The sequence below is a fragment of the Podarcis filfolensis genome (genome assembly GCF_964270895.1).
Source record: "Podarcis filfolensis genome assembly, chromosome: 9".
NCBI classification, from domain to species: Eukaryota; Metazoa; Chordata; class Lepidosauria; order Squamata; family Lacertidae; genus Podarcis; species Podarcis filfolensis.
In genome coordinates, this window is record NC_139610.1 from 43,400,679 (window position 1) to 43,422,169 (window position 21,491).

General features: G+C 42.2%; 1 long non-coding RNA gene across 4 annotated transcripts in view; it reads right to left on the reverse strand.

Annotated features, from left to right (window-relative positions):
* Positions 1 to 15,066: 15,066 nt before the first annotated feature.
* Positions 15,067 to 21,491, reverse strand: part of LOC310742505 — a 33,132-nt gene continuing 26,707 nt past the window's right edge. For 2 of the 4 annotated variants that reach the window (XR_014538475.1, XR_014538476.1), the window contains exons 5-7: positions 20,747 to 20,877; positions 18,826 to 18,931; positions 17,352 to 17,843 (exon numbers count right to left, since the gene is read on the reverse strand). This is a non-coding gene — a long non-coding RNA (uncharacterized lncRNA). Of the gene's footprint in view, positions 15,274 to 17,351; positions 17,844 to 18,825; positions 18,932 to 20,746; positions 20,878 to 21,491 lie in introns of those variants that run through there. The other 2 variants (XR_014538473.1, XR_014538474.1) reach the window with 2 other exon arrangements.

A 21,491-nucleotide genomic window follows, 5' to 3' on the forward strand; every position in this document is an offset into this window, starting at 1 on the left:
ATGAAAGTAATTCGCCTTTGCCTCAGGGACTTATCCAGTTTGAATTGAATGGAAACAAATAATGCTGGTTTATTTTAAATAAAACAGGAAATAAACTCTGATTCAAAGAGTCCACTGTGGGTTGTTTCTGATGAACCACAAACTCTGTAACCAAGACAGTTCTATATTTGAATGAATGTAGACTTTCATGTATCTTTCAGAAGAATTAGGAAAAAAGCAAGGCTTCAGGTGGACAGGAAAATATATACTGGTTTACTGTGTCAGGAATGAGCTTTAGGCAAGTCTCTGATTCACACCTCCCCTCCCATCTCTTCTTCTGGTATTAGCATAAGGAGAAGCTTTCTCTTTCAATTTCAATTAACTACAGTTTATTGTTATGTCGGAACACTAAACCGTAGTTAATCTTAACTATGGTTTGTTGAAACCAGTCAGTTTCATTACTCATGGCTTGCAGTTGGCTTGTTTCAAACAAATTACAGCTTAGAGTAACCACAGTATGTTAGATTTTGAGAACACAACAAGTTCTTGTTAATAAAAAATGGAAATGAAAGCTTCCAAATTCTTCCTTGCAGCTGTACCAGAAATGGAGGGAAAGGGAGTTACACAACTGAAGCTTGTCTAGGCTAACCCTTGACACAGCCACCTATGGTTTAACATGGTATCTGAGTTCAACCACACAGTGGTGAATGGTGGTTATAGTTTCAAAGGAAGATGTAAAACTCTTCAAATAAAACAATATGAACCTGTTCATTTTCTTCTCAAACTATAAGTAATTTCCCATTGGGAGGTGTGTATTTGTTCTGAATTTAAAAAGAGAGGGAAATATGAGGTCTATGAGATAAGTTGGTTGTTCACCAGCTTTTGTGTTGATCAGTGAACGAAGTCTTAAGACTTCATTTAGTTATGAATGACTGACTTTTTTGGGGGGTGGGGAGCAGAAATGTGGGACACAAAGTGGGATACAGTCATACCTTGGAAGTTGAATGGAATGGAATCCGTTCGACTTCCAAAATGTTTGGAAACCAAAGCGCAGCTTCTGATTGGCTGCAGGAAACTCCTGCAGCCAATCGGAAGCCTTGGAAGCCTCATAGGATGTTTGGCTTCCAAAAATAGTTCGTAAACAAGAACAGTCACTTCTGGGTTTGCGGCGTTCATGAGCTAAAACATTCAAGAACTAAGCTGTTCGAAAACCAAGGTACGGCTGTATAAGGTGTCTTAAATTAAGAGAGGGAAAATAGGTAGGGAGAGTGTATACATTGTGTATACTGCAAAGGTATATTCTCAAAGGATATTTTAGTGTGACTATAGATTATTATCATCATCTTTTTATTATTTATATGCTGGCCATCTGACTGGGTTGCTGCAGCCACTCTGTCAAGGCCTTCGTGTTTGATACTATGCCCCCCCCCTCTCTCTCTCATAGAAGCCATTCCATTTGCTTCATGCTGTGTTGGAGGAGCAGGAATGCAATGCACAGACACACAGCCTGATTTTATTTAAGGAAAGTTGGTTACCAAAAGCATGACATTTGTTCACTTAATGTTTAGTAATCTGTTGTGTAATGTATTGTGTTACAACGATTTCCTTCTAGACTAGCCACTTTTAATATTCCATACACTTGGATTGCAAAAGAATGCAGCAATGAACAACAAATGATGGTGTGAAACATAAATAGGTATATTTTAAATGGGTCTACTAATTCAGCTGAATCTCATTTTGAGAAATGGTGACATGACTTTGCCATCTTACCCTGCAGAGAAACTTCAGATTGAGATTTCCTGGCTCCAGTTGTTTGTGATGCAGACCATGTCCAGTTATTATAGGAAGCTCTTACAACCAGCATTGCCTTTATATAAACCTCCATATGGCACTTCTAGGAAGTGCATAGATGTATGCAGTTTTGTTTTTGGTCATTTCACACTGAAAATACAATTTGACTTGGCTGTCAGACAGACACAATCTGTCATATTCCTTCTATAGGAGCTGGACTTGATCCAAATGGATACATTCAAGAACATTATCCCATAAAATTGGAGGCTAAGCTTCCAATTTCAATATATAGGAAGGCTACAATTCTGCGGGTTTTGGCACCCTCTGCTTTTTCAACTGAACAGCCTGTTTCTGTGATTAGTGCAGTTTATTGCTTTATCACAAAATAAGGCTGAAAACAAACTCAGTAAAGGAACAGATGGCTTTGCCACATTTCCTAGAAAGGGCAGTTCCCACTCAAAACGGGACATTTTGCAGATCATTAGGATGGTTTCTATAACATTTCTCTGAATCCAACCTATACAAGCAGTAAAAACTCAAGTAAATTTGTGAGAACAGTGCTGCAACACTTCCTGAATAAAATTACAACACACCACTGGTTAGAATAATAGAACTGTAGAGTTGGAAGACATCCTGAGGGCCATTTGGTCCAACCCTCTGCAATGCAGGAATCTCAACTAGATCATGCATGACAGATGGCCACCCAACCACCAAGGAAGGCCCTAGCTTCTGGAAGAGGAGAAAACAAGCTTGTTCTTTCTTCCACGTGACAACCCTTTAGATATTAGAAGATAGCTATCATATCTCCTCTCAGCCTCCTCTTTATCAGGCTAGGCACCAGCTCAACCATTCCTCACAAGCCTTGGTTTCCAGACCCTTGATCATTTTGGTCTAGACACAGTACTCCAGGTGTGGTCTGACCAAGGCAGAACAGAGTGGTACTATTACTCTCCTTGATCAGGAGACTATACTTCTGTTGATGCAGCCTAGAATAGCGTTAGCTTTTTTAAAAAAATACCTGCTGTTAACTCTAACACTGTTGACTTGTGTTAAGCTTGTGATCTACCAAGAACCCTAGATCCTTTTCACAAGTACTATTGGCAATCCAGGTGTCTCTGATCACTGGCGGAGGAACGGGGGGGGGGCAGGGGGAGCGCACCACCATCAGGGAGGGGGGTACCATCGCGGTAGGAAGGAGAGTCTGCCACCTCTCATGAGAGTCTGTTACACTCTTGAACAGCTCTTAGCGTCAGAAAGTTCTTCCTGATGTTTAGTTGGAATCTTTTCTTGTAACTTGAAGCTATTGGCTCAGGTCCTAGCTTCTGGAACAGGAGAAAACAAGCTTGTTCTTTCTTCCACGTGACAGCCCTTTAGATATTAGAAGATAGCTATCATATCTCCTCTCAGCCTCCTCTTTATCAGGCTAGACACCAGCTCAACCATTCCTCACAAGCCTTGGTTTCCAGATCCTTGATCATTTTGGTCGCCTTCCTCTGGACACATTCCAGCGTGTATATATCTTTCTTAAATTGTCTCCAGAACTAGACACAGTACTCCAGGTGTGGTCTGACCAAGGCAGAACAGAGTGGTACTATTACTCTCCTTGATCAGGAGACTATACTTCTCTTGATGCAGCCTAGAATAGCATTAGCTTTTTTTTACTGCTGTTAACTTTAGCACAGTTGACTTGTGTTAAGCTTGTGATCTACCAAGACCCCTAGATCCTTTTCACAAGTACTACTGGCAATCCAGTTGTCTCTGATCACTGGCAGAGGAACGGGGGGCAGAAGGAGCACACCGCCCCCGGCACCATCGGGGAGGGAGGTACCATCGCAGCCGCCCCCCCCCAGACACACACCGTGCACCCCCCCACTGTGCTGGGCGCCACACCCCCTGGGACAAAGGCCACGCCCCTGCAGGCAATGTGTCATGCCCCCAGGGACATGCGCAGCCACGCCCTCACCTGCTGTCCACCCCCGGTGCCGGAGCATGCAGCTTCACCATTGTCTCCAATCTTATACAGTTCCAGGTATTGTGTGTCATATGACCCAGAAAGCTGTCTGTGGACAAACACCAGCTGCCTCGGCCTGAAAGCGAGATGAGTGCCACAACCCCATAGTCGCCTTTGACTGGACTTAACCATCCAGGGGTCCTTTCCTTTTTTTTTACCTTACTTGACCATATATTATTCCTGCATGAACGGGGGGGGGGGGGGGCTGTAAGCGCATTCAGCTGAACATACTTACATCTCTCTTCAGTTCTTTCCACTCAGTGTAAGAAGGTTGGGGGTTAGAGTGGCATATGTGGCCTTGTGCCCCCTCCATGGATAGAATTAGAAGCACCTGAACGCATCTGTCGTCTACTTTGCAGAAGCATCAGCAATGTTATAAATAAAATAAACAGAAAGAAGCCTTTTATTCTTTTGCACTGACAAGATCATGATCTTTAGAGAAAATTTTATTTGAAAGAATAAGTAGGCTGTAGCCCAATCCATCAGATGCTTGAACTGAGACTATTTACAGACAAGCTACTAAACTGTGTTCTTAGTGGGCTGCAGTCGCTAGACTATTAGGCTGTGACTTTCTTGTAGCTTTAAAGCTCACTAGTTAGTTTTGGCCAAATTATTCTCTCTCAGTCTAGCTTACCTGTCGTGATGTCTTGATGTATCTACAAGTTAAAATGTCTTGTAGGATGCAGGATAAATAGAGACTTGACTTCATGCACACACACACACACACACATAGCGAGGTACCGGCACATGCCATATGTAATAGTTCTAGGGGTTGCTCGTGCGTAAATCGGCGCCACACCTGGCTGGGTTACCTGGGTGAACTCTTTCTGTCCGGACAGCCACTCACCCGTGGCTGTCTCAATCGCTGGCAGAATCCGTCAGTGGGCGTTTCTTGAACTTCTTCCAGCAAAGAAGCTCTTTGACGCCTAGTCTCCTCCTACTCTCCCTGCGCGGAAGCCTTCTGCGCAAGGAGGGCGTAGGCAGCAGAGGACCCTTACTCTCCCCGCTGGTCTCCGGCGAGGAGTCATGGAGCCACCTCGCCGAATCCCCCATCTGCCCCCCTTCTCCACTGGTGCTACGCTGATTTCCTTCCCCAGAAGATGGGCTGCTTCTCTCCCTCCCGGGACGCTCTCCGGAACCCCTCTGGAGCCCTCCCTCTCCCTCGGGCTCCGATGGCAGTTCCCTGACACCATGGTTCAAATGGTTATGCATATTAATACAAAAAAGCAGTTTAAAACAAACCAAGGCCTTCAGTGAGAAATGCAGTAGGTGATCCAGATTGTGTGGAAGGTACCTCAAATATCCTCAAATCAGTTACAGCTTGGGGTGCAATTAACACCACTCTGAATTGTGTTGGAAACTAATTGGAACTTGGAGGCTGATGTCAATGGCACAAAACTGGTGTGTCCTGCTTTGAAAAGCAGATTCTAGAAATCACTGTGGTCACTTGCATTTAACGCCAGCTGCTTTTCAAAGGCAGACCCACCAAGACTGTGCTCAGTCAAGCCAGTCTTCTTGTGTGCTACACTGAAAAAATACTAAGTGTTCACTTATTTTATATTGTATCAGTCTCAGTTTTGCCATGAACCTTCCACATTGTGTGTGTAATTAATAGCTTCCAGTAAAACACTGAAATGTCTCTGCTCCTCGCACAACAGTTTAGGTGCCACTAGGTAAAGAGCTGGTGCAAGTGTTGAATTTAAGCACTGGGAAAGAAGAAGCCAATGTACAGTGTAATAAATAAAATCAAACAAGACTTACACCGTTAGCAGACTTTTCATTTAGGCTTCCTGGCAAATAATACTAAATAAAACATTCTGTAAATGCCCCTTTGCTCTTAGCTTTTAAAATATGGGGCAAATAGAGAGAAGAGAGAAGGGGGGCGGGGAAGAAACCCAGGCAAGAGGTTGCTGGCTTCACTTACAAATCTCAAAGGATGGTTGCGTTTTGGTTTTTGTACAGTGGTACCTCGGGTTACATACGCTTCAGGTTACAGACTACGCTAACCCAGAAATAGTACCTCGGGTTAAGAACTTTGCTTCAGGATGAGAACAGAAATCGTGCTCCGGAGGCATGGCAGCAGTGGGAGGCCCCATTAGCTAAAGTAGTGCTTCAGGTTAAGAACAGTTTCAGGTTAAGAACGGACCTCCGGAACGAATTAAGTTCTTAACCCGAGGTACCAGTGTATTAACTGCTTTATATCACTGTTCAATTAAAAATGGAAAAACCTACAAAAAAATAATAATTCTTGCTAGATAAGTGTTCCTATCTACCATAGAGGCTCAAACTATGTGTAGAGGCCTACACTGCAGGGAGTCGGGAACTTAGGTAGAGCACTTTGCTTTCATAAGCTCTATTGGGCTACCATTTCCCCTCATCTCTATCTCAGCTGACAAAGTGTGGGAAGGGGGCAGGGGAGAGAGATCTGACCTCTCTCTAGAGCTGGGTCTTTTGGACCTTCGAAGCTCTTAGAAAAAGGTCAAAGCATCTGAACAGAACCAAGCTCCAGACTATAGATTCTAGGATCTGGGACATTTTGTGTGGAAGTGGATCTCCCAGTCCTAAGCATCACACAGCTGAGGGAGTGAGAGAGTGAAACACAAAGACAGAAGAAGGGAGAGTTGTCTTTGCTGCGTGTGTGTGTGTGTTTGTGTGTTGGGGGAATGAATATTTTCTTGTATTCTAGTGTACACAATTCATCAAAAGGGTATTTGATTTTGGCTCTACAATTTCATCATCAATATTTTGACATAGCAACTTAAACATTCCTGGGGCAGGGGAAACAAATAGACATACGCTGAAATAGCTCTTCTCTCCCTCCCCCATTAAAATTAGTCACTAGATTTCTCTTATAAGTCAATTGTTGTAGGTTAGGTTTACAACTTCACCATCTGCCAGCTTTATCCACACGTGGGCAACACACATCATATATTGCACCCTGCACATGGTGTGTGTGTGTGTGTGTGTGTGTGTGTGTGTAGCAATCTGCCTCATGAAGCTGCTCATAACTTTTTCAACTTTCTCTGTAGTTTTTAGTTTCTTTAATTTCTACAAGCAGCTGACAACCTAGGCTACAACTCCAGCTTAACCCCAAAATATATATAGCAGTTCCTACAAAGCATTCATCAGCTGAAAAAAAAGAAGAAGCCCTATATGTCAATTCAGTGTTGATGTATACCTGCAATACTTGTTGCCTTTGTTGCTTTCTATTAAAAATAAATGCAGACGTTCCCCTCTGCTGTTAAGAGATCTGTAGCTTTTAATCTAATTGCCAGTTGCCTTTAAGCCTTGAGCTGGTCAACAGAGACACAATGCTATCAGGGATAATTTGTCCTTCCTGTATTCCTGTGGCATGATCTATACTGCTGTGCTGAGAAGGGTCCTTGTGGGTGTCAAATGCTGTTGCTGCTTCTAATGGAAATAAAGGGGGGATTAAGTAACCCCCACAAGTAAATAGATGTTTCTCTAAACGTAACTTTTAGTTTGCAAATGGCCCTGAGGCCAAGATGTCACCTCTGCTGTGGTAGGAAGGAAATAATAGGTCACTGGATAAACCATTTCCCATTTGAGTCATTTATTGATTGAAACCAACAAACTACAATTGTTCTGTTATAAAAGATTTTGTTTCGAAACATTGAAGCCTATTGTTGTATAACAGCCTGTGGTCTGTTCATGGCTGTTCATTTGCTCTAATCTAGCTTTCCCCATCACATGCCATGTGCTTTGCAGTGACAAAGAATCATAAAGTTAGGTTAAGACCTCATAATCTAGTCCAATTCCTTGCCAATGCAAGTAGTCTACTACTTCACCATCCCTGATACATGTCCACCCAGCCTAAAAACCTATAAAGAAGGAGAGTCTAACACCTTCTAAGGTTTGTCTTCTTCACTATCAAACTAAACATACTGCCTGGAAATTATTCCTAATGCTCATCTGAAATCCCTTTTCTTGTACTTCAAACCTGTTGTTTCAGGTCCTACCTTTTGGAACAACAGAAAATAAATTTGCTCCATCCCGGGTGTGAGGGCCCTTTAGATATTTGAAGATGACTACCATATTGCCTCTTAAGAGTCTCTTCTCCAAGACAAACACACCCAGCTCTTGCAACCTTTCCTCATAGAATGGTCTCCATATCTAGGGAACATATGCTGTTTGCTGCATATTTAGAGTTTGATCTAATATCAGCTGACATTTATGTTTGATATCCAATTATATCAAAAGGGCTGTAAGTCAGTACTTACAAGAGGCTGTATTCCTTAGTATGCCTGCCCAGAAGGATGTACTATTGAAATCAACAAATTGCTGTAAACCAGAGAAAGTGTAATTAATGGCACAGTGCTTATTCTCCATTAAGTTCAATGGGAGTTCAGTGTACATACTTTTATATTGATAAAGCCCAATGGCAGACAGAGTTGCAGCCATTTTGAACACTGGTTTTCCAGTGGCTTACACATATATGCAGCCAGAGTCTACGATGTAGGTGTTTACAGCATAATCACCCCAAGAGGGTCTTGGTTCTCCGATAGGAGAAGCCTTGGATTCCGTCTGACATCAAACACTGTTACTGTTAACTCTTTACTCTAAATTCTCGTTTCATCTGTTGAGGAAGGGGCCCCAACCATTTGCTGTCTCACACTGAGACCCCTTGAACCTTTGTTGTCTTAATGGCCCACCTCCCAGGCTATGACCTCACAAAGAAAGCTAGCCTGGCTTAATTAGCTTTTACCACTTGCTGATTCCAGGGTATTAGAAATGTCTAGCGCATTGCTTAGCACCCCAAACCTTAATTAAATCCTAACATTTGCTCTATCTAGAGATTATAATGATCTAGCACCAACAAACTCATAACAGTATGTTGTTGGGAGTAGAGAATGGATTCCCTGTTACTTAAGTCCCTGAAAGTTGTATTTCAAAAAGCACTCAAAGGCACAGGTGCAAAAACGTTTCTACAATTTCCTCTTGGGAAGCAAGGTAGATGAAATGAACTTATACCACTTGCCATTTAGTTTTGTCTCATTCTCTGACATCAGATCCATGGTGAGAGCTTAGTGTGGCAATGGAGATTGTGTGTTGTTTCCATCCCAGGAGGATGAATGCAGCATTATAGCAATCTTTGCCAAGCTGGTCTGGCTCAAAGTGCTGCATTAGCAGAGTCTGGTGTTTGTGGCATATTGATACTCTTGGGATAACAGAGTAGCAACAAGCTTTTACTTTGGGAACACTGAAACAGCTCTCTGATATTAGATCCTCACTGCTTTAATATTTCATAAACTCCATAAACCTTGTTGGTCACTTACTAATTATGACATCCCCAGCGCCTTACAATAAAATGCAAATTTGCATCACGTTAAGATATCCTAGGGTTAGTTTCTATCCCCCCCCCTTGTCTGAACTATGCCAACCTGGGCTGCTTTTATGTGGCAGTTTACTGTGGACTCATTGCTGCTCTTGCATGTAATTTTTTTGCAGCATCCACACAACATTGTGTTCATCAGAATGCCTTCACATGTGATTTCTGCACTTAACGTTCTCGTGGAAAATCTCGTAAATGAAAACAACAACCTGGAAATGGTACATCAGGATCAAATGGGGAAGCAGGGAGCATGGGATGGTGTTTTGATGAGGTTGACATTGTGTACTGTGGATGCTGCATTGAGTCCATAATAAACTGCCCTGTGGAAGTACATTTGGTGCTTGTCAGGATGAGAAGGATGTGAAATTTCTTGTTGTTAACAGAGAATGGCAAAATGGCAAAGCAAAGGCCATTTTGTATGGGGACATGATCATATTCTCTACCTCAGCTGTAGGAAGCTCTTTTCATTGCAAGGGCTGTGTTCCCTTGTGAGGAATCTAATGGGGGCACATGCCAGAGACGAAAGTGGGTGAAGCATGGACCTCTGCACAGTAGGCTACATTCTGGACAGAAATACATTGAAGGTTTCTCAATATCTCTCTCTACACACACACACACACACACACACACACACACACACACAGAGAGAGTCAAGGAAGAAGCATTATCACAGTGCTAGAGAACATTCTAAAATCCTCTAGTCAAGTGAGCAGATGTGTTGGCAATAAAATTACATCATCTGGAGACAGCCTAGAAAAATGGACTTTAATATTATTAATAATAATTAAAATTCTGCTGTGTTTCTGCTTCAGTTGTCGTTGTCAGTGGGGTCCAGGCCCAGATATAACAGAGACTTGAACTGAATCCTAGCTCCAGTATGCTCACTGTGATTTACTAAGTTCTTTTGTGTATGTGATTTGTGGGGCCGCAACTGGCAAATCTTAACTGTACCATATTTCTATTAAAGGTCATATAACTAACAGAAAAGGTATGGGAGGTGTGTTGGGAGCAAAAGAGCGAGAGATTTAAGTGTTAGATTTTAACAGCTGGACTGGCTAAGCAAAAAATTTTAAAATTGTAGTGGGGATAATAGTTAGTGCTCCCACTTCAGTATGAATCACCCTTCTTAAAAGGCTTCCATGTCTAACACAGTCAAATTCATTTGTTCTGCTGAAGAGATCTGTGTGCAGAGAACTTGTCTCTCAGATATACACGGGTAACATAGATTTATACTGAAGCTAATTTTTTTTGCATAACACATCATTCATATAAAACAGCCATTGTTATAGGAATGCACAGAATGATATTTCTGAGTTGTGTCATACAGTTCATGTGATGAAAGCCTGAGCAATGTTGTTTAAAGGCCCAACTCACATGCTGCCTTTCTTGCATGGTCCACAACCCATGCCATCCTGCCAATGCGGTTCTTCTTTACTAATGTTAACTTCCTGCAGTGATGTGGGGCTGGAACATGCCACAGTGGCCCCCACTTTGCAAAAACTAAATTAGAATTGGGCCACAGGGTGCATGTAGGCATCATGCCCTCCATTTTGTGCTTAAAGGACTAGTTTCAAGGAATCAATAGACTTGCAGAGTTGGAAGACTTGATTACATGTCCAAAGCTGATGGAAATGTCTCATGGCATTCCTTTAACATAATCCAACCCAGAACTGGTTGAAAAATTCCTAGAAACTTCCATCTGTATCAGTTTTTGGCTCATACACTCCTGCACACAAGGCTATCACCTTCAGTGAATATGCAAGGATTATGGACCACTCTATATGTAATGGCTAATGATGGGTGATTTGTCTAGAATTGGGCTCAGGAAACTAAGAAAGTAAGCCTAATCTCCCTGATCTTTGCTGTTAGGATATGGTGGAGGTGCCTGTCCCCCGAACTCTGCTGGCCTGTGCTACCACAGAGGTTTGTGGTGGACTCACAGAAAGTAAAGTGAGTGGGGAACTACAGCCAGCTATGTTCCTTCTGGCGATGGCAAGAATAGGGTCCCCAAGATGCCTTATATACTACTCCATCTACCTCAGAGTGGTCCAACACATAGCCCTTGAGACCTTTTTTTGTGGCCCTTGGCAACATTTGAGGACACTGTGCCCCACAGCCCTCGCATTGCATTCCCAAAGCCAGGAAAGCAAGGTACTGGGCTTTAAGAAGCTGTGAGGGCTTTGGCAGGGGACGAGAGTCCTCTAGCCTTCTTCCCAAAGCCTAGTTAGTGTTCCCCCAGCTTTGGGATGGAGGTGGGAAGGCTCTAGGACCCTATCAGAGCCTCATGTCTCCTTCCTAAAGCCCTGGACCTTATCTGACTTTGCGAAGGCAGTGCAAGGGCTGGCTGGGGGGGGGTGTGAGTCAGTTTTTGGCCTCCCGCCAAGCACAACATGATAGTGTGTGGCCTGCAGGTTCCTTGTCAAAGTACTTTGTGGCCCACTTGCTATGAAAAGTTGAACCACCCTGATCTAGCTCCGTATTCTCTACACAGACTGGCAGCAGCTCTGCAAGGCTTCAGGCAGGGGATCTTCGCTTCTGAGGTTGCCAAACATTTAATTTGACAACTTTTGTATCCAAATCATGTGCTCTACCACCAAGCTGCAGGCTTTCCCTTAAAGGCAATTGAATTACCGTATTTTTCCCTCTATTACACGCAGATTTTTTCTCCTAAAAAGTAAGGGGAAATGTCTGTGCGTGTTATAGAGCGAATGTGTGGTCCCTGGAGCTGACAAGCGCGAGTGAAGGCAAAAATCAGGCAAATATCAAAACGTCCGGAGAAGGGAGGAAAGAGGAAGCTGCTGCTTTCCTGCATTCTGCCTCAGGGTCTTACTGCCCACCCGCTTCTGTTTCCTTATTGTGTTTGCTCAGACGGAACAAAGAGCAGAGAAAACCCCTCCCCTCCAGGCAAGCAGAGTGGAAAACAGATTCCTCTCCGTGCGCCTGGGACTCGAAGGCAACATGCAGGTTGGGGGGGAGGGGAGAGAGAGCTGGTTGGCTTGTGGGGGGGGGGACTTTTGCCTTCCTTTCCTCCCTCCGGTAAAACCCCTCTCCTGCATTCTTAGCCAGCTGCTTCTCTGCACACCCCTCTCCTTGTCGCTTCTATGTTTTTCCTTCCCTCCCTGCTTAAAACGTGGTTCCAATCACGGATCCACATGGATCCTCAGGATCTTTGCATTGAGTCACCCCAAATTCACCATCAGATCACATAGCAATGATCTGATGCAAAAACAGGGCTGCAATGCTGCAAAAACATGGTTACAAAGCACGGATCCACATGGATCCTCAGGATCTTTGCATTGGGTCACCCCAAATTCACCATCAGATCACATAGCATGTCCATGGCTACAGCCTGCACCAAAAAAATCATGCACCCACTGTTTCCTGGGGCTGCAATGGTGCAAAAACGTGGTTACAAAGCATGGATCCAGATGGATCCTCAGGATCTTTGCATTGGGTCACCCCAAATTCACCATCAGATCACATAGCATGTCCATGGCTACAGCCTGCACCAAAAAAATCACGCACCCACTGTTGCCTGGGGCTGCAATGGTGCAAAAACGTGGTTACAAAGCATGGATCCACATGGATCCTCAGGATCTTTGCATTGGGCTACCCCAAACTCACCGTCAAATCACATGTCTGTGGCTGCAGCATGAAGCACAAAAATGATACATCCACTGTTTCATTCAGATTTTTTTTTTCTTGTTTTCCTCCTCTAAAAACTATGTGCGTGTTATGGTCAGGTGCGTGTTATCGAGCGAAAAATACGGTAGATGGACCCTTGGTGTCAACCAGCAAGACAAACAAGAGTCTTTTCTTAAAAATGTAATGTATGAAGAGACTCTTGAGCAGCTCACATTTGCTAATTTATTTGCCAGACACAAATGGGTCAGAAAATTCATATCTCAAGTTTATTTCCTCAGGCATAGCCTGTGTTTGTTATTATTGAGAAGGGTGGAGAAGGGTTTAATCTCCTTAGGTGAGAGATGGGCTGATGTTGTCTGTACTGCCCCAGGTTAGAGATGGGGTGGAAATGATTGTTGGGCTTGTTTGTTTCTGACTTTTTGCCTGCTGTTGGGCTGGTATATGTATTGGTTGTTGAAAGTTCAAGTGTTTTATTGAAGTAGGAAATGAGTGACTGGCGTGTTGTAGTGGATGTTGAAGAGTATGACTGCCGAGTGATTGTATTATTACATATGAGGACACTTTTTGCTTTGTAATATTTATGTGCCGTCTGATACTGTATCTTGAGGTTTGTTTTTAATGATTTGCTTTTGGTTTTTATTTTACTTATGAATACTTATCCTACTTTAAATGCATATTTTTAATACTATTATCAGTAGCAGTTGTAATGAATGTAGAAGTTGCATCTTCTTGTAATATATGTTTATTTTTGTTGAGTTGTAAATTGTTTAGAGATTTCTTGAAATATAAAGCTGTACACAAGTTTGGTAAAGAAATAACAACAAACAATTTGAGACAACAGGAAGGCAAACCATACCTAGCAGTTTCCACCCTCTTTTTGTAGTGAAGTTCATTCTAAAGATAATTATGAAACAGGTGTTTTAAAAGAAGCAACTTTATTATGTGTGAACCCTGGTGCTGAGATAGTGTTAGAATCCATGCGCTTGAAGAAAGAAGCTTTCCTACTTTGTGCTTTCACTTCATCAACTTCACTTTTCCAATTATAGCTTAGATTCCAATATCTGTCCTTAAAAAAGAAACACTTATGTTGTGTAATTCCACATCATTAATTCAAGTACAGTCTGTTCTAAGGATGGATGAATCTGTTGCTTTCAGTTTCTCTCAGTTCAGAGGCACCAGCTTGTGAGGGTGATTGGGGGGGGGGGAGGAGCCGACATCAAACAACATTGCAACATTCTGATGTCATGCGTGTGATGTCAGCACATTTGTAGGAGCTGAGGCAGAGCTGAACACAGTGGCCGCACAGCTCAATGGCTGGTGGCTGCTCCTCTTTATCTTCTCTTGGTGCTGGCACCAGCGGTAAGTGGATTTGATCCTCCTTCCCCATCACATTGCTATTGTCAGCATGAAAATTTGTACGCATTTTTCATGCATATTCATCCCAATATATGTATATTTGCAGGTGATGTCCACTAATACAGTAGATTTTTGTACGTTATTTCCCCTGACATACAGTGTGTGTGTGCACTCTCTCGTAATATACACATTTTTGTATGAATTCCTTGGCGGGAGAACTGCATTGCAAAATTCAGAGAAGGGTGACTATTGCAGCATACCTTTGTTTTTGCTCGTGTAAAGGTTAAGGAAATGCAAAATAGGTAAAAAAAAGGTAAAGGTAAAGGACCCCTGACAGTTAAGTCCAGTTGCGAATGACTCTGGGGTTGCGGCACTCATCTCGCTTTACTGGCCAAGGGAGCCAACGTTTGTGTGCAGGCAGTTTTTTCCGGGTCATGTGGCCAGCATGACTAAGCCACTTCTGGTGAAACCAGAGCAGCGCACGTAAATGCTGTTTACCTTCCCACCACAGCGATACCAATTTATCTACTTGCACTGGCGTGCTTTCAAACTGCTAGGTTGGCAGGAGCTGGGACCGAGCAACAGGACTCACCCCATTGCGGGGATTCAAACCGCCAACCTTCCGATTGGCATGCCCTAGGCTTGTATTAAATTGTTGAACCAACCAAATTTGTTCCCCATCCCATCTCTTCACTGTCTTGAAATCAAAGCATGATCCATAAGAAAATAAACTGTTGTCTTGAACTCAGTGTTTCAAGAATTCTTTTCAAGTGAGCTTTCTTATAATGATTTCAAAGGAATCATTTATATGGAAGGAATGTGAGACTACTTTTGTTTTTTAATGGATTTCCAACACTTCTTTTAAGGGATGGTTTCATAATGATCATCAGTACTTTATGCTGTAGTGTTTGGTACCCTCAGAAATAAAGGAGGTGACTCTGTTTGAAGAATCAACTTAAAACTTGCATTGAATTTGGTGGCAGTTCTGAGCTGTACTGTTTTGGGAAAATGAACTGTCGTCCTTTTAACTCCAGGGGGCAGCATTGCACTGTGAGTAGGCGTTTCCTTCAAGTAACTCCGTAACAGGAATACAGAAAAATGAGCTGAGCATCCCCTCCCCCGCTCCTTCAGAGGCAGACTATTGGTGAGGACAAAGAGAATGAAAAGGTTTCGTTACAGTGGCCAGGCCTGAAGTATGATGATTCATTGGGTTTAATATAAAATAATTAGAATCCTCTAGGAGGTCCATCAATACACCTCTTTTGGTATTGACGGTCATTCCAACCCTCTGCTTTTGAGGCTGGGTTTCCTGTCATATTCTTCTTCCTTTCCCTTCGTTCTGTGCAATTCAGGCCGTTGGACTGCTCTCAACAACATGTTTAAAAAGGCTAAAATAGCTCCCAGTTCAGTTGTGATGACTGCAGCTGAGCTATATTTCAAGACATGTCAGAGAAGCAGGACACGGCTCTAGAGAATTATGAAACTTCTGTTTTTTCTCATGCCAGGCTGAGTGGTACCCCTCCAATTTCCCTTGCTGCGAAGCTAATCAGCTGTTTGTTTTTATATTTTAACAACTTCCCTCTTTGGCTTTGCAAGGTCCCATGTTTCTCAGCTTCAAAGCATTTGCCAAACAGGTGGGATCATGTTCCAACATGCGTGTGAGATTAATCCGGCCACCCTTCCAAATGCCACTTCAAGGCAGAAAATGGAGGCTGAAACCTAACTCTGAGAATAATAATTTAACACTGATACAGCATCTAACATTTTCAAAAGGATATACACATAGGTTAAAAAGATAAAACAGCCCCTTCTGGTAGGTTCATAATCTGGTAGACCCAAAACAAAGATGGTCAGTGGATGGGAAGAGGAAAGCAAGCATTGGGGCAGCTGCTCCTTCAGTGGCTGTTCAATTGAGCCAGGATAGGGGGGGGCAGTTATGCATTACTGAGAATGAGGATTTGCATCACCAAAAAACAGGGGACACCAATTTGCTTAAGATGTGCAGGTGTTACTTTATAGGCCTGCACAAAAACTTAGAAATAATTGTTGTAGTTTAAATAAAAACACAATGTATCTCACAGTAGTGAGGAATCCATCAGGTGATTTGTGTGCCTGCTCACTCTATTGACCAGGTCCTGCTAATTGTTGATGGGCAACTTCAAAGCCCTTGCTCTCCTTTTTATGCTTCCTTATCTTTCAACCAGACTGGGACCAGACTGCCCCCAAGCAGAAGACATCTTCAGATACAGGAACAGGCTGGTCCCCCCCTCCTTCCATTATGTTCTTCTAGGGAGGCAGGAGGTGCAGCCTCCTAGTGGCCCAAAGCCTGTCTTCCCTCAGCTCAGCATCCTTAGTTAACAGGGAGTTGCAGAAGAGTATTCTTTCACATGGGATGTGAGGAAGTCAGGTCCTTGCAGTAACTCCTTCTCTGGCTGATAGATCGGAAGATAGCAAGGGCCATGTGGCAATCTAATGACTGAGCCCATGGTTTGACCCCAGGTTTTAGCATTCCAAGCTGATGTCCACATTGTCATAAGAGATTGGCCCAAAGGCTTGTTAGTATCTAGTCTAAACCACGAATGGTGAAATGATATACTATGCTATAAGCAACTGTGTCTGTTCTTGGGAACATCATCATGAATAGTACAGCTGCACCTAAGATAACTATATCCATAGGATGAAGGGATGCTAGATATTTCTGATGCGATGTTACACACAAGGCACTCTAGACCAGATGGAGGTGCCTGTACTTTCCAACTTCGGGCATAATTTAAAAGTATATTTACAGTACAAATAAGTCTTAATGAGGATCAGTCTGTTTGCATGTGATGGTGAGATCAAGACAAGCTGTGAATTCTGATGTGTCGCCTCTGTCCATGCTTAATTAATGATCGTGCTGGAAATGTCTATGTTCGGAACTGTTTTATTTAGAAATCATTAAAAACAGGAAAGGGCACGGTTTCTCTTTTTGGCTTCGGTATATGCAGTGATGCTAATACCAGGTGCTCAGACAAATGAGTAACTGAACAGGCTGAACACACGACGCTTAGGTCTTAAGCGTTTTGTCTCCATTTCTGAGCATGGGTGTGAAGGGAATCTTGTCATGTACAAAAGGCTCTCCCCATGATTTGGAAGTCAGATCATGCCTATATGTGCCACACAGGGTTCCTTTTACATACTTTCCCTCCCATGCATGGATGGAAGTGGGACTGAGTCACTGGGCACAGCTCTACTCTCAGGATGTAAGAAGACATAGTTGGTTCCCTGCTTCTTCCTGCATTTATCACATAGAGCAGTGTTTCCATTCTACCATAAATTACAGTGTAATGTCCTTAACATGTCATTTACCTTGCTAATATTGCCTTGAAGCCTATTTCATAAGGTCAAGAAGAGTAACAGTGGGGCTAAAGACAAAAGGGAAGATAATGCCCCTGTGATGCGCTGACTGTTTCCTGAGCCAGTTTTCATCATAAGCCCTCTTTAGGTGTTTACCTGAACATGCTGAAGTTAAAAGTGCGTGCAAAGATCTAGAAGGGGCTTCCACATGTGTTCAGCTGAATGAGTTTTAAAGTCCCTACAGCACTGGAAATCCTGGCTTATAAATGGCCAGAGTGGTGTTGTTGTTGTTGTGCTCTTATCCTTCTTGCGGGTTTCTCATATCTACTTGGTTTTAGTTTTTCCATGATCTTGTCTCTCTCACACACTCATCTACAAAGAATCAAGCAACAAAAGATTTTTTTAAACTGTTTGAGCACAAGAATGCATATGGCAGGGCAGGAAAGACCAATATAAAGGTTAATTGTTCCAGCCTGTTGGAATTTAACATGACTGCACAAGGTGAGACAGTTCAATTATTTAATCATAGTCCTGCTTTCAGCTTCGAAGGGCAGGAATATACCAATTGTGCTTCCATTTCTATTTAACTTATGAGTTTTGGAGCCCAACCTTATTGCTCTCCCAAAGGAGGAGTGATGTAACATCTTATCATGGAGAGTAGGTTTGTTGTCACACATTTGGATCTGGAGTCTTATGGTTAGCTAGCCCCATGGGAACCCCTCAGTAGTCAAGACTAGCTGTTTTTGAATATCTTCTTCTTCACCTGCCTTTCACCCTAAGGTCCTAAAAATGTAACATTAAAAGCAATGTAGAAACTCATGATTATGAAGATTACAGTCACAAAAATAGGGGTGGTCCTTAAAATACCTCTTAAATGTCAAAGACCAGGTGTATATTCAGAATTTGCTGAATCCTATATAATGACGTTGTATAATGCACATCTGTAGAAGTATGCAATAAATTCAAACTCAGAATGGTGTTGGACTTGGCTATTTATGGACTCCAAGGCAATATGATGTAATGTTATTTTGCATTACACAATTTGACATCAGAGTGTAACGTAGAGGCAGTCATTCCTCCCCTCCTTTCCTTGACTGAAGATAGGAGCTCAATTTATACATTACTAGCATGGGAACTAATTTCCATTCCTGCTCCAGTACTGTCTAGCTGAAGACACAGGATGGGCAGAATAAATTATATGGTCCCTTCCTATGCAAGTGTCACTCAGGTCTCATGAGCCTTTTCAGATGTCCTGAGTATCACCAGGTGACAAATTATTTTACCTCACAGTGTGTGATTTGAGCCCCTTTATCCTGCACCAAGAACAGCTTTTGGGGCTAGACTAGAAACTTACCTCAGAATAACAGTGTGTTCATAAGTTCAAAAACCACAGGGTTTTGACAGGAAGAAATCCATCTTTGTGTGACTGTCTATTTAAATTCTGAACATACTGTAAGAATCTGAAAAGAAATAGACTGTACAATTTGGAACCAATTGAGAACCAGCAGACAGCCTTTACAATGTTATACTGAGTCACTATTAAGAGGATGAAATGAGTGTTTTACATTTGGCAGTGAATAATCAGGAGGAAAAAAAGGCAAATCTACCATTTCAGTGGTTCCATTTAGGCCTCATGGAAATGTATTTCCAAGTCTCAGCACAACCAGGGTTTTAAGGCATTTTTCTGTGTGGCTCTTTTGTCTAAGAGAATCACCAGCAAACTTTCCTCATCTGTTTACCTGTAGCATTTTACCTGGAGGTTTTGGCATCTCAGTGAATCTGATGGATCAATCTACATTCAACTTGGGGGCACTGAGTCTTTTGCTGAATCTCTGTGGTAGGGAAGATAAACTAAAATCCTATTAGTCAGCCCACTGTACTGTGGTGGCAGTTTCCTTTGAGCCTCTTGGCAATATAGCATTTACTTTAAAACTGTACATCACATCAGAATCCATTGAGAGCCATTATTTGTCTGGCAGGATATTTATAAAAGGCAGCATTAGTTGCAGGCCTTCGTCAATACGTTTTCCTCTTATTGATGCTCAACCAGGCCCATCACTTTGAAATATTTTAATGTAATATGCCACTTCAGGATATCATGAATATTTCTATCACTGCTTGATGTGATAACTTGATGAAAATCAGTTCCAAATGGAACAGCAGGAATGGGGGTGAGTGGGGAGAGGAGCTGGTGCATCAGCTCACTGCTGAATCAGGAATAACATGAATATTTGTTTGTGAAGCCTAGAATATGGTTCTAACCCTAGTGAAGTGATTAGATTTCCTGTCTGAGGAGCTTATTCTTGCCATTCATTCACCTTTCTGCCTTATCTGAGGTGTTCCAAGTTTAGGGATGGGTGAATCTGCCAATTTTTGTTTCTCTCAGTTCTTCATTTCCCCTCAGTTCTCCACACTTCCTCATCAGTTTGTGATTTTTTAAATAAAGTCCTCATCAGCATTTTAGTGCAAATTTATCATTATATACACATCTTTGCAAACTAATTTCAATAAAGCAGTTTTGTATGTTACTTTCATGAATATATGCATTTTTGTGTATACGTTACTTTAGTATTTGGAATTTTGTACACAACTCTTGGCTACGGAACTGCATTGCAAAATTCAGAGAAGTACGAATTTTGAACCATGGCTGTGTCTCTTCGCCATCCCCTGCCTGTGTCATGATATCAATTATAAAAACAACAAAAGTAACCTGAAGCCTCATAGCAGTATTTGGCCATTAAGGGCCCCAACTGAACTTTAACCACCCTGAAAAGTCAAGCTTAGGGACAAACTTTAGACATTTTGTGATGCTACTCTCTCTCTCTCTCTCTCTCTCTTTCTCTCTCTCTAAATTGAAACAGAGTCTGGGAAGGCATCTTAACCCTTGCACCCCCTAAACATTTTTCAGTTCAAAATTGGCCTCACCTGGGGTCTTTTTCATAGATAAAGTCAGGTGGCAACTGAACTCTGATAAGTGTAGGGACAGCTGAACTTTGCAAAATTAAGATGTCAGAAGTAAGTTCGATTTGGTTCAATGGGCTGACTTCCAGATAAGTGGGTGTATCAGATTGTGGCATCTGAACCTCTGAAAAGATGAAGTGTTATTTCTGGCAATGAATCATACTGAGAATGTGTACATGGGTCTCTGAGGTAGCTAAACAGGTGAAAAATGAAGAAACAACATCTAGGTAGTTTAAGCTTTGAGTTTATACCCAGACAGGCTTTGGCATGTTTTAAAGAACAGTTCATCCAACGGAGCAGATTATTGTCCTCACCTGCGTCATGAATCTACAGAGTGGCCTTTGGGTGTGGCATTTTCTCTCATCCTCAATGTCTTTACAATGGAAATGGTAAACTATCATTTACCCTTCTACAAAATGGGAACAGTTCCTTAACACACACACTGCTAGAAGGAGGAAGATGATAAAGATTTTATACTCATCATCAAAGTGGAAGTTCTGTGGTAAATACCCATGATGAGCTATAGCTGTATATTCCTGTATTCCCTTAAACCAGGGGTGGGGAACCTGTGGGACTTCAGATGTTGCTGAACCACAACTTTCAACCCGCCTGACCATTGGCTATGCTGGCTGTGGCTGGTGGGTGCTGGAGTCTGATAACATATGGACAGCCCTGCCTCAGACAAATTAATTTCAGAATTCTCTTTCATTTAGTATTTCCACAAAACTCTTGGTCAAGCATGAGAAGGCCACATGTAAATAATCCTGGCTACATTTATATTCAAATGAAGAAAATTAAAATCCGTAGAAATGTATAGTCATTTTCAAGTCCAATTTGGTCATTTATTCTATTTTATTTTTTTATTGTTGTGGTCTTAAAAATGTAGCTGGCCCCTGAATTTGCACTATCTCTTTTATTTTGTCAAAATGGAGGTCTCAGGTCTCATTTGAAGTGTAACATTTACTCTTTTTTTATTTAAACCCATTAGAATATAATTTTAGACTGCGTAAGTCATTTTTCACCAATGAAGGTGACAAAGTCATTTGTGCTTTAATTTTT